Source organism: Cinclus cinclus, chromosome 1, assembly GCF_963662255.1.
Source record: "Cinclus cinclus chromosome 1, bCinCin1.1, whole genome shotgun sequence".
Taxonomy (NCBI): domain Eukaryota; kingdom Metazoa; phylum Chordata; class Aves; order Passeriformes; family Cinclidae; genus Cinclus; species Cinclus cinclus.
In genome coordinates this window covers 56,987,559-57,000,324 of record NC_085046.1, presented here as the reverse complement: position 1 = coordinate 57,000,324, position 12,766 = coordinate 56,987,559, and the positions used below count along the sequence as shown (strand labels likewise).

The window sequence follows — 12,766 nt, the reverse complement described above, 5'->3', positions numbered from 1 at the left end:
AGGGTCTCAGGGTGGGGCCCACTTGCTGAACAGGGCAGGGGACCTGATGGATAAGGACACAGATGACACTGAGGTACTCACGACTTTCTTCATATCAGTCTTTATCAGTAAAACAGACCTTTGGGAACCTCAAGCCCCTGAGACCACAGGAAAAATCTGGATCAAAACATACCCTCAGTGGAGGAGGACTAAGCAAATGAGAATTAAAACAAACTGGACATATCTGAGTCCATTGGGAACTGAGAGATTGAACACACAAGAGCTCAGGGAGCTGGCTGATATCCTGCAAGACCACTCTCAATAATCTTTAAAAGGTCTCAATGACTGGGAGAGATTCTTAAGAAGGGAGCAAGTATCACTCATTCGTCCAAGAAAGGTATGAAGGACAATCCAGGGAATTGCAGGCTTGGTTAACCTAACCTCAGTCTCTGGAAAGGTGATGGAGCAACTAACCCTGGAAACCACTTCCAAACACATGGCAGAAAAAGGGGTTATTTTGAATAAAGGGGGAATCATGCATATCCACTGAGACAACTTTCTTCAGTAAACCAGCTAGCTTAATGGTTATGGGAAGATCAGTGGATGGTCCTTATCTTGACTTCAGTAAGGACTTCATAGCGGTCTTCCATATAATATCCTCATAAACACACTGACAAAACAAGGCTTAGATAAGTGGAAGTGAGACCTTATAAAAACTGGCTGAGTATCTGGGCCCAGAGGTTTGTGATCAGCTGCAGCCAAGACCACTAGAAGGCAAGTCATAGCATTATAGCCCAGGGCTGATACTAGGACCAAGAGCCTTCAACATCCTTCATTAACAACACTGATAATGGGATAGAGTTTCATCAGCAAGTTTTGCAGACAACAGAAAACTGTGAGGAGTCATTGACAAACCAGGTGGTTGTGCTGCTATTTTCAAGTGGGAAAATGGGACAAAAGGAATCTTAAGTTCAACAGGCAGAAATACAAACTCCTGCAACTGAGAAGGAATAATCTGTGGCACTAGCACACATTGGGCGCTGATTAGCTGGAGACAGTCCTCTGGAGAAGGACGTGGTGGACCTCATGGAGAATGAGCCGACCATGAGCCAACAATACAACTCCATGCCAAAGGTGGCAATAGTACACCAGCTTGCATCACAAAGTGTTGCCAGCAGGTCAAGGGAGGTCACTGGAGATCCCTCCTCCCTGCTTAGCATTAGAGGCCACATATGAAGCTCTGTGCCTGCTTATGGACTCTTCAGTACAAGAGAGACAGGGATTTGCTTGAACAAGTCCAGCACAAGGTCACAAAGACACCATCACCAGGACTGAAGCATCTTTTATAGGAGCAGGGGCTGAGTCCCAGACAGCTGGGACTGTACAGCCTGGAGAAAAGAAAGCTCGGGTATATTACACTGTGTATATAAACTTGATGGGAAGGCACTAAGGTGCCTTCTGTTCACAGGACGAGAAAAGGACACAACTAGGGTTGAAAGTTTAGCAGCACAGAGCAGCACATGGCTTACCTTGTTGTGTTGGTTTTGGCCAGGGTAGAGTTAACGTTCTCCACAGTGGCCGGTATGTGGCTGTTTTGGATTTGCGTTTAACACAGAACTGATAATGCAGAGATATTTTTGTTACTACTGAGTAGGGCTTACACAGAGCCAAGGCCTTTTCTGCTTCTCCTACTGCCACACTGGCAAGGAAGCTGGGAGTGCATGGGAGGCTGGGAGGAGACACAGCCAGGACAGGTGACCAAAAAGGACCAAAGGGATATTCCAGACCACATGACATCATGGTGAGTATACAAAATGGGGGGAGGAAGGGGAGGACATTTGGAGTGATGGTGTTTGTCTTCCTAAGTGACCATTACATGTGAGGGGCTCTGTTCTCCTGGGGATGGCTGAACATCTGACTGCCCACAGGAAGAATTAAATAAATTCCTTATTTTGCGTTGCTTTTGTGCATGGGGCTCTTGCCTTCTCTCTTAACATGTCTTCATCTCAACCCATGAGTTTTCCATCTTTAACCCTTCCAATTCTCTCCCCAATCCTTGGGGTTGGAGAGTGAGTGAACAACTGCATTGGGATTGGCTGCTGGCTGGGTTTAAACCATGAAACCTGAGCAGCTACAGTTTTCAGGTGTGACTTTGTCCACACTACACAGACAAATAAGCAAAACAATGGTAACCTTTATTTTCTAATAGCCTGCAAACAACATCAGTCACAGGTTCCTAAACTGACTGAAATATTTCATATGTTCAATAGTATGTTAATTATGCTGGACATAAATACCATAGGATACAGTTAGACAGTTGCACTTAGATGAGGAATAATGTGGACGCTACTACTTCAGAGCTTTATACAGCAACAGTTTCACCTCATTTTTGAGAGGTACGCTTAAAAAAAAGTCAAGCTCTAATGGGGATTACATTTAATTATTCTGTATTTGTATTAAAAAGTCAACACCTCATCATATAGGTCCAGACTCAAACACACTGTTTTCCATGACAGAAGACTGTAATACTACAAATGCTATCATCTGAATAGCTTAATTCATCTGTATAGTCCTACTGACCTCAACATTGGCAGGACTGAAACCCAATAAGATAATCACAGATGAAACAATCTCCAATTACTGTCTCTTGAGTTGATATGTTTCCAAAGAATAAGAGAAGGGGGAAAAAAGGAACCTGAACCCAAGGAGTTCAGGCAACAATACCATTCCTACAAAAAGTTAAGATCACACTAATGCATCTTTTCCATAAGCAAATCTTCCTAATGTAAAAAGTCACTGAAAACAAGTTAAAATGAATATTGTTTTCCCTTCAATTCATGGCAGAGCTTGGTTCTGCTATTACTTGAATGAGAAGTGTGCAAGGTGCTTAAAAGATATGTCTGAGACAAGAAAATCTGCATGTTAGAGCTCTGACTATAAACCATCTGAATTCATCACATAGCACACACTGTACATAGTTAACATTTAACTGGATGAGGGAAACAGAAAACTGCCTTTTAAAAGAAACTGTCTTTTAACTATACCATGACTTTAACTTTATTCGTAACAGCCACAGAAATGAAGTTTAAGGAAATACTGCAGAATTGTTTTGTGTGGAAGAGCTACAGAAATCTGAATCTGTATTTATCTCCCAGATCAGCTACATTACAGTCATCCTTATACTGGTGCAGAGTCAGAAAAGTTGGCACAAACCCACATTGGTCAAGGTATGCTGGTCAAATTGACGTACATATGAAGATGACTAGAGCCTCCCCAGAAACACAACTTTGACAAATCTCCAGAGACCAGCATTTGACAAAGTATCTCAAGTGCAACAGGCATCTCATGTCTGCACATGAACTTGCCCAGGTATTTCCCAGTTACACTGCAGGTTGAGATGATTCTGCTTCTGAATATGAGAGATTAATGCACTCCCCACAGGAACAGAATTACAATCCCAAGCTTATCTCATATGCTTTCTTGTTTTCATGCCTCTGTGTCTGTTCTCTTGATACCAGACTATACAGGGGAGTTACGGGAATCCAGATACCAGGAGTCTGGGAGTAAGGAGGGGAGTGGCACCCCTTCTGAAATAGCTTAAAATCTCCCACTCTAGTATGATCTCAACTACATGCATAAGACTTAATCTAACGGATTTACACAGCAAATTCCACTCCTTCTTCCACAGCACTTGCTTGAATAAAGGGACCAAGGCTTGGTTCTTCCCTGTTCCAGGCCTTGGATTGTTGCTATTACTTTTAGAGCTGCATACACTGCAGGAGGGAAAGACCACTGCCATGCTCACAGATGCACTTCACACCCCACTTTCACAGGTGTAAAATGCTAAACAGAGTGAAAAGCCACCGGCAGCCAGGCATGTAAACTGAAGGAAAAAACACAAACTCACAACTCTTCCCAGGTTAGAAACAAGTATATCTTAATGGAACTTCCCATGAAAGTTCCCATGAAAGCCTTGTTTTTACTTCAATTAAAAACAAACCTGCTGGATATTTCAGCTATGTCCCTTCATTGTCTGATGCAGAGTTCACTGGTGAACTGTTAACCCTCTATCTCACTGAAACAATAACTCTGCAATTTCATAACTTCCACAGAATTAACTAGCCTGGCGTATCTGACAGAAAGCAAAGCATCAGTGCTTCTTGGTTCAGGCCCCTTCCATGCCATTTACAGCTGTGAAAACACTGACAATGTAAAAGTGCAGCTCCCTATTTCAAGAAGTGACATGACAAAGCCAGGATCATTCAAGTTTGTATCTTTTCACGCACACAGCTCAGGCCTACATTTACTATCACTGATCATCAACTTTAAAGGCAGGACCTTAGAAAGGAGCTGGACTCTTTGTACCATACACTACCGAAAAATGACATTAAGAAAAAAAAAAAGAATACTCATTATGCCAACATGCAAGGCACAAAAATATCCAACTCACTCTTCTACATGGCAGCAACAGGTAAAACCTGTAGAAGTTTCAGGCTTTTTTCAGTTGTAAGCAGAAACTGCTGGATGTGCCAATGACACAGCCATATAAAGTAAGATCTTACAGATTAACTGGTATTTTAATCCACTAAAATGGTTGAAACAAAGAAGAAAAAGGAACCCACCCCCCCACCACAAAAAAAAACCCAAACCCACCACAAGAAAACAAAAAAACAGAACAAAAAATACCCAAACAAACACAAAAAAAAAAGAAAAAAAAAACACAAACCAAACCAAATAAAACCTACCAAAAAAGAAAAAACACCGAGTAGCTCAACCTACACTGTGGTCCAGATAAAAGATAGGTAACAAGATTCCTTTTCTTTTCTTGCAGCAGCTGAAGGGCAAAATCACCTCAGGCTTTTAGAGTCAATCATCCAAAAACAGCAGGGAAGTAAAAGCAGTCATTTCACTAGCATACCTTGTATTTTAGTAGGTTCTCATACATTTCAAACTTTTCAGTCCTTTTCATGAGAAGGTGACAGTTAATGTGGATCGTATCAGCTTGAAAACTCAAGTCGACATCCTCAGTTATGTCTTTTGGGGAAAGGGAGCTTTAAGTCAGTGTTCTGCTTCCAAAACGCTGAGCTCACTACCTCACAAGTATCTGAGGCTTGTATAAAAGCCACATGGACAGAGAAAATAATACTGCTCTGAAATAAGCCAAAGTAATGCCCCACTTGAGCTAGTTAAAAAACTAGCACTTTTCCAAGTCCATTTGCACTGTGAGATTCTTACGGGCTATCAACCTTCCCATTCACTTCCTTGCTTTTCCAAATACAATGGCGCCAAAACTAGTTAAGAGAGACCAAAACTCTCTCTTGCTTTCAGTCAAAGTATTAACTTTACTGAAATTCTGACCTTATAAACTTGTCACATTTTGCTTTCAATTTCACAAAAATACAGTGAACCAAATTATTCCCTTTTATGAAACCCATCAACTTTGGTCACACTTCCTTCTTTTTCACAGCATGTGGAAATTAATAAAGGATACTTAAAGTCTTGCCTTTCATAACTTCAGATGCCAGGAAATGGAATAACTTTATTGTGTCTTTTGCACAGCACATGCTTTCCTATTCAACCTAAGTAGTTCCACTTCACATTTAGAAGTACATGTCATATACCAACACAGAGATGCCTGCAATTCCCACAATTCCCAAAAACCCATCAATAGCAAGCAGAGAAGATATAACAGGATTTTTCATGTCTGTGAAGGAAAAGACAAATTACTATTGCTTGAAGATTCTGCTAATGCCTGATTTGAGTGGACCAACTCTCTTTGCAAGTAATCAGTCAGGATGAATCTGGGGCAAGTCATTAAGACAGTGGCTCTAGCATCCAGGTATTAACCTCTCTGCACAAGAAAAGGACAGCTTCAGTTGCTTCATCTGAGAATAATCTCAGCGGAATATGTACTACACGCTTGAATATTAGAGAAAATACAACAATGGAATGTCTGACAACCTCGGGAAAAAAAACAGCACATCTGGAGAGGCAGTAAAGTATTTCTCACACACATTTATTTGGTGGAAGAAAAAACACATTCAATAGTTAGAACCCAAACTGCTAGTAATTAAATGTAATGCACACTACAGTACTGAAGGGTTTTAACTTCATGGAATTGTTTATCGTGTGCATTTAGAAAACGTTCACTGTGTTTTGGGAGCCTTTCAAATGTATTTAAAATTTTAAAAAAGTGATTCTTGCCTTAAGCCCTAAAGAGAGCTGTAAATCATTCATATGGCCCCTTGAGGAAATACTTGGCACAGAAGCCCTCCCCAGGAAGCACTAGGTGAGGAAGGCTGGCACTTCACCACTGTCAGGGGAGACTCTGGCATGCCGGCAAGATGCATGACAGAAGTGGGAGTGTATTTGTACATTCCTGTGTTCTGCAACTTCTAGCTCCCCATAATAGCCTGCCAGTAACAGCCAAACACAGCCTCTGAAGTTATGCCAGGTGTCAGCTTATCTCCAGGCAACCACAGGCTGACACAATTAAATGCACTTACCCTCTGCCCCCTCTCCACATCGGTCAGAATCAAAAGGATGATTTACCAGACCACACTTCACCCCGCCCTAAAGCCCTAAAGCTTATACTATGTGGCTTCTTTTCTGAGTAAATAGCTAGATCGTTTTACAGGTAACTTGGTATCATACATTCACGAAAGCACCAAAATACAAATAACTCCCATTTGCTGAACAGAATTACAGCATCTTCAAGAATCAGAACAGCATCGACAGAAATACAGCATCTTCAAAGCAGTAAAATCCTCATCATGACTTTCTGAAAGGCTTTCTTATACTAATTAATTTCATTCTCCCAAGTAGTACCAGGGGGAAAAAAGAAACTTCCCCAAGGACTAAAGCAATCAGTTGCATACGACCTCTCATGTATTTTAAAAGATCTTGCAGATGCTGTGTTACTGACTTTAAGTAAGCTTTGCTATCTTAGGAATGCAAATCAGCTGCAGGGGCATGCCCTCAAGGCTTCCAGATCACATGTATCATAAAATGTGACATTTATTAAAACACTCCTTAGGAGAGAATCACCATCAGTACACAGTGCATAAACAGGAGAACCCCTATTCTATCTCTACATACAGCAGGTCATTCAGTGGTGAAAAAAAAATCAATCCAATAAAATGATCAGAACACAATTATTAATATGTCTACACTAAGTTTACACAGCAAATCAGCAAAATGGCTTTAGAGACAGACAATTCCATTCTTATAATGGTTTATCTCGTAATGGTTTATCTCGTAATTCAGACATTCACACTGCTGAATATGACAGTTTTCATCAAAACGTAAAATTAAATTGCATGTTTTAGAGAAGAAAAAAAAAGAACTTAAGAAACATGCAAATGGTACTTTCCAATGAACGGTAACTTTTTTCCAGGCAGAATGCACTGAAAGACCAAGCACCTTTCAAGAAAAGAGTAAAGTATCAGCCTTGTACTCCTAAGTTCATAACCCATTAAAATTGCTTGAAAGGTTGGAGAAGCAGGTCTAAGACACCTGTGCTGAACTGAAAAGTGCCACTCATGTCTACTGACAGATACACCGCAAAGCCAAAGGAAAGGAGGCAAGGGTGAAGGTAGAGGAGACAAACTGAGTAAAAGGGACAGAGCTTGGGCCTGACTTTCTGACACCTCTGAGAAGCAAACATGAAGACTCAGTGACATTTTCTATTTTGTCTTATGACCCTATATACTTTTCCTAAGGTGAATGAAAGGGAAAGAAGGAGTTTTAATACCCCTTTTCCTGTCTCAGTCCAGTTCCCTGGTGCCACAAGGAACCAGAGATGTCCCAGTATGCAGCTTTTGATGTCTGAGGCATATTTGCCCCATAGAGGATACGGAAGCAATCAAATTGATGTTTGGACCTTCCATCAAAATTCTCACTTTGGGCCTGTTCTGCTGTGAAAAAATTCTGCCTAAACGTGACAATCTTCAGCCTGTTCACTTTTCTAGTCGTTGGCCTGCAACAAAACACTGAACCCAGCTCACTGCAGGCTGAATAACAAAGGTGAGGGCTGCCTTTTTGATTTTCAAGTAGAATAGCTAAACCATTCTATTTTAAAAAAAAGGAAAAAAACCAATCTTTTCAAAGACTGCTTTTAATAACCTGGAATTGAAACTCGTAAAAACCAACTCAGGTCAGTTCATCTTCGGTATCACAAAACATATGACCGAAAAGTGAAGCTCTTGCATCTTTTTACTTGGTTTGTCTCTCAGAACTGTGATTCAGTAACCCTCCTTTCAGGGTTGCAGTCTTTACCCAAACATGTGTTGCTACTGCTTGAATAGAAAAATTGTCTGCATTAAGGCAATAGGAACCAGGCTCTTTATTCTGGTGCATCCCGTACACATGTACCAATAGTTAACTGCTCTAAGACTATAATACTTTAATGGAAAATACAGATCTGAAGTAAGAAAGTGAGAGTGTTTTACATGTATTACACCAATACACTGTGTCTTGGATGCACGAATTAGACTAATTACCCTTCCAGTGCTAACAGCACAATAAAGTGTTTTTCTCATTAAGCAAGAAAGCAGAAAAACTGCCATATTCCTCATTTAAGAAAGAATCCTGTTTACAAAATCTTACACCTCTCATATTTTTGAAAAGAAAAAAAAAGGACTCAGCCTGGACAATTTTTTTCTACGTAGACAGAAATGATGGATATATACTCCAGGCAGCCCCCATTTCTTCTACTCTGTAAAAGACCCACCACGACACACGAAAAATTACGAGGTTTCCTCGGCAAAAAAGCTGCTAGACAAAACTCCCGAGCCCTGCCTCACGCCCTCAATCATTCCTCGGCGACTGCAGAAAACTCTCACAGACACAACTCCTCGTCCGCAAACCTTCTCCGTTTCTGCGTGGACTCCCAGCGTTGTTACACGACTACAAAAGGCGCAACTCTTCCTCCCACTGGACTTCCACAGCGCCCGCAGCAGCAGGAGCAGGCCGCAGGCTCCGTGCGCGCTCCCAGCCCCGGTGGCCCCGTCTGAGGCGGGCTGGCTCCAGTGAACTGCGCCGCCCGGGGTCACGTCCCGCTGCCGCCGCGGCGAGCGCGACCAGCCGCACGCAACACCGGCCCACAATACGAGTTCTCAGACTTAGGAGAAAGCACGGAACAGGGGCGCGGGGAACCACAAAACCTACCTATGGAAGCCATCGCGACCGCTGCTCTCCCACGGGGCTGTGCGAGATCGTCCTTCCCTCCTCCCTCCGGGACGCACGCTGCCCGCGGCTCACCGAGCCCAGGCACCCGGGCGCGCCGCCCCGCCACGCAGAGACTCGGGAAAAGCTATTCCCTGCATTTGCCAGCTCCCTCCGCTCGCCCTCGAGTGTCGGAACTTCACCACTAAGTGGATTCCAGCGTCTGCGGCGAGAGAAGCACAGGCTCCCCCGTCTCGGTTCAGCCACCCAGATGAAGAATAGCCGGAGTTCACTCCGTCCAGACAGAAAGTAATTCCCCGATAGTTGTTAGATTAGGCTTCCCGCTGGCTCTTCGGCTCGACTGCCCATTCCGCGTATGCCTGCTGCGCTGACTCCACCTCGTTTGGGATCGCCTCGTTGCCCCTTTCTTTCCCCGCCCGGCTCTCGCCGCCCCTCGCAGGCAGAGCTGCCCGCGGGTGCCGAGCGGCGCGGCGGGGGCGGGGAGCGAGCGGCCGGACGGGGAGCCGGGGCCGCTGGGGCTGCGGGAGAGGCCGTGGGTGTGGTGGTATTTGCTGGATTTTGGGGGGTTTGGAGTGTTGAGGGGGCGGGTGCTGTTGTTCTTCCCCCCACCACTTCGTTTGACCTCGCTTACTTGTTTCGTTCAGAGATGCAAGGCGCGGAACCGAGGATTGTCATATTAGAGCTTTTTAATGTTGACCAAAGCCCAGCTACTCTCTTACACCAAAGTGGCTCAACACTCGGATAAATTTAGCATCCAGAGCTCTGAATAGAGTTTTACTCGCTTCCCAAGATCACAAAACACGTGTAGCCTTACTGTGTTGCATTCAACATCCCCCGGCATTGTTCTGAGCAGGTTTTATTTACAGGTCAGGAAGACGAGTGGAAACACTGCAGCTCCACAATGAGCAGCACATTTCCTTTCCAGATTGTTCTTCAGTGCCTTTTTCTGAAAGGATTTTCTGAAAGGATGACTGCAGGAAATTGCTAGATCTAGACAGAAATAAATACAACCATTTAAAACTTTCCCAGAATGTACTATTCTATTGATTTCCAATTTCTACTGGCACCATGTTTTGAACGCATGCACTGAACCGTTTTGAGAATATTAAAATACATGAGCTGGCTTGCTAATAGAGATGAGTACTGGTAAACTAACATTTTGCTTTCTTCCACGGACCATAATGTAACTCAAACTATTCCTTTATAAGAATATTCATTCCTACCACTGTTTGCCTTCATAGGCATTTGCCTTCATGCTCCTATTAAACGCATTGCATAAAGATTTGCAACTCAGAAGAACCAAATAGCAAAGGTTAGTTGTGATATACACCATATTATCAGACAAAAAGAAGGGAAAATCCTTGCTACAGGGTCAGAAGAGGTTATTATACAGCAATTCTGAACTGACATCAGTTACTCTGAATAATTTATTATACAACTTTGTGTAATAATACAACACTTTGTCTTGGATGCTTCCTGGAAGAGCCAGATGCAGTCAAACACAATCTTCACACTCCTATAAACAAGAATGATTAGACAAAATTTGTCTCCATAGAAAGCATCCCTGTCTCTGCATAAAAAGCACTGTAATCACAGGATCTTTGGATATCTCATTTCTTTCCTGATCTTCAAATCTTGAAAACTTTGCTTGTTTGGCTATTTACACTTGCTTAATTAGAAGGGAACAAGAACAGTAACCTTTAACAAAGAAGGTAACAGTGGACTGAGATGACATATGAAGATGGTTAGTTAAGTAAGAAACTTATTTTCCGAAGTATTATAAGGATATAACGTAAGCAGAAATCATGTAAATAGAAGTATTAATACATTTGAGTTTTGTCAGCATTTATCAAATTCACCCTTTCTTAAGATTTTTTTTTTTTTTTCATGGATCCTTCTAACAGACTCAGTTATACTTAAGGGGCTACTCGTCAAGTAAATCCCTCTGACATGGACAGTTAATAACAAAAAAAGGGCACATAACAAAAATCTCACTTTTTACTTGTCTTTCTGTCACAAATTCAAAGTTTCAACCAGATGATATTTTTCTTCTCAAAGGAAGAAAGAAGTCTGAAACTCTAAAGCCAGAAGGTAGAAAGGGCAAGGCTGATTGTACAGAAGAGTTAGGAAGGGAAGGTGGATGTCTCAGGTGAGGAACTGATAGGGTTTAGGTCAGCACAGTGTGTAAGATACTGCCATCTCAAAAGGAGAAAGTCTGTTATTTGGCAAGAACTGTTTTCATGGCTGTTCCAGGCACAGCACAGCAATCAGGATCAGGTCATTAAATCTCTGCCAGGTGGTACCAGTGTACAGTTCTTGTGATATAGTACATAAGATTCCTGGTTTGATCAGAAGCATTACCACTGCAAAATCTACCCAAAATAGTTTAAAATTTAGGGCTTGAATTGTAAAATGCACCTTTCTCCAACAAGAACCCCTGAAGCAGAGTGGCTATGCTGTGTCCTTCATGAAAACTCCACAATTTGTGAAGGAATCTCATGTGTTTCCCTGCTACTCTGGTGATTGACAGAAATGTGGGAGTCAATGTCAAGTAGATTGCTCATTTCAGAATTTATCTACAAGATGCCTGAATATAAATGCCTTTATGAAATAACATGCCTAACTCAGGCATAGAAAAACACAGACATAGGGGAGAACAGCATCTTGAAAAATGAAGAGCAGTATGACCTTTAGACTATAAACAGTTAAGTGGAACTGAGTGTGTATTTCCTCTCTGTTCCCACTCAACACTGGAAGGTCTGTCATTCTGAAACTGCAGAATAACTTTAACTTGTGAATGCAGTAGGCAGACCCTCCCAGACACTCAAACACAGAATCATTTTAAAACTGCATTTTTAAAAAAAAAATGTGTTCTCACAGCTATACTTCAATTTTTGGAGCTTTCTCCTACAGCCTTCCCTCAAACTACATGGATTACTCTGGCACATCAGTCATGAAGTGCTATGTCATATAGTAGGAGGGCTCACCCTAGAAAAGTTGAAAAAAAATCATAGAAGCATAGCAAGAGCAGTAGTTGCTCCCATGGTTTTTTGTTAATTTAACCTTTTCCAGACAAAGTGACTACTGACATCTCAAAAATGTATGGTATGCACATGCACTGCAAACATGCAACCTCAGGTATGTGTAAAAACAAACACATCTGCCAGGCTGCCTGCTCATCCAATCCTGTATTTCTGTTAAATTGTTTTTAAGTTTCTGTAGTGGCTTATTGTTTGTATCTTCAAAAGCAGCAAATATTTGTGATGGATTTCTCAGCTTCAGATGATTCTGGTTTTTATCTAAGTGTAAGATATTATTCATTTATATTTCAATATATAAAAAGATAGCTATCAAATGACTGATTTGTGTGGGGAAATTCATTACTTTTTCCCATGGAAAGGGAAGAAAAGAGAAACCAAACTCTCTGCAACAGAATGTCTGAAAAACCTCTCAAGTAATCACTTTTTCAGTGGTTCTTAGCAAGAAAATGAAAGAGGAAAAAAACAAAACCAAACCACCACCAACCACCAGTGTATTATCAGAATGGATTTCAAATTTAACTGAAGAGGCACATATGCTTTGAGATCATGATCAAGCAACA

At 41.9% G+C, this 12,766-nt stretch overlaps 1 protein-coding gene across 1 annotated transcript in view; it reads right to left on the bottom strand.

The window, feature by feature from the left end:
- Positions 1 to 12,766, bottom strand: part of TNS3 (tensin 3) — a 104,121-nt gene that overhangs the window by 22,746 nt on the left and 68,609 nt on the right. The window lies entirely within an intron of this gene.